Raw genomic sequence first — 1,550 nt, forward strand, 5'->3', positions numbered from 1 at the left:
CGCCGTTGTAAATGAATGGGCTTTGGCACTTAGTGCATTTTCGCAAAAGTTGAGCCGCGCTCCGGGCGAAGAGGCCGAATTCTCGCCACTCGTGGCCGACCAGGGAACCAGCGAAGGCGGGTAAGCTTTCAAGAGAGCCCCGCCGGCTGGTCCGCGGGCCGATTATGGTCCCGTCACCCACCGACAGCGGACGCCGACCCACGCCCGGCAAGGAACCACCCAGAGGCGGACACGCTCTCCGACGAGCCCCGCCGTCCGGTCCGCGGCGGGAAATGCGCCCTCTGGCGGACACGCCGTTGTAAATGAATGGGCTTTGGCACTTAGTGCATTTTCGCAAATGTCGCTCCGCGCTCCGGGCGAAGAGGCCGAATTCTCGCCACTCGTGGCCGACCAGGGAACCAGCGAAGGCGGGTAAGCTCTCAAGAGAGCCCCGCCGGCTGGTCCGCGGGCCGATTGCGGTCCCGTAAAGTACCGACAGCGGACGCCGACCCACGCCCGGCAAGGACCACCGAGAGGCGGATACGCTCTCCGACGAGCCCCGCCGGCCGGTCCGCGGCGGGAAACGCGCCCTCTGGCGGACACGCCGTTGTAAATGAATGGGCTTTGGCACTTAGTGCATTTTCGCTTAAGTTGAGCCGCGCTCCGGGCGAAGAGGCCGAATTATCGCTACTCGTGGCCGACCGGGGAACCAGCGAAGGCGGGTGGGCTTTTCCATAGAGCCCCGCCGGCTGGTCCGCGGGCCAATTATGGTCCCGTCACCTACCGACAGCGGACGCCGATCCACGCCCGGCAAGGACCACCCAGAGGCGGATAACGGCGCACACCGCGAACGGCGGGTGGCGGTCGCTGGGTGGCGGTCGGCTGGTGGCGGTCGGGGGGTGGCGGTCGGGGATGGTGCTTGGGGATGGTGCTTGGGGACCGGTGGCGCCGGAGGCGCACACCGCGAACGGCTGGTGGCGGTCGGCTGGTGGCGGTCGGCTGGTGGCGGTCGGCTGGTGGCGGTCGGGGGGTGGCGGTCGGGGGGTGGCGGTCGGGGATGGTGCTTGGGGATGGTGCTTGGGACCGGTGGCGCCGGAGGCGCACACCGCGAACGGCTGGTGGCGGTCGGCTGGTGGCGGTCGGCTGGTGGCAGTCGGCTGGTGGCGGTCGGGGGGTGGCGGTCGGGGGGTGGCGGTCGGGGATGGTGCTTGGGGATGGTGCTTGGGGACCGGTGGCGCCGGAGGCGCACACCGCGAACGGCTGGTGGCGGTCGCCTGGTGGCGGTCGGCTGGTGGCGGTCGGCTGGTGGCGGTCGGGGGGTGGCGGTCGGGGGGTGGCGCTTGGGGATGGTGGCGGTCACCTTGTGGCGGTCGGGGGGTGGCGCTTGGGGATGGTGGCGGTCGCCTTGTGGCGGTCGCCTTGTGGCGGTCGGGGGGTGGCGGTCGGGGGGTGGCGCTTGGGGATGGTGGCGGTCGCCTTGTGGCGGTCGGGGGTGGCGCTTGGGGATGGTGGCTGTCGCCTGGTGGCGGTCGGGGGTGGCGCTTGGGGATGGTGGCGGTCGCCTTGTGGCG

The sequence above is a fragment of the Syngnathus floridae genome, unplaced genomic scaffold (genome assembly GCF_059516105.1).
Source record: "Syngnathus floridae isolate MCC-2025c unplaced genomic scaffold, RoL_Sflo_1.0 HiC_scaffold_198, whole genome shotgun sequence".
NCBI lineage: Eukaryota > Metazoa > Chordata > Actinopteri > Syngnathiformes > Syngnathidae > Syngnathus > Syngnathus floridae.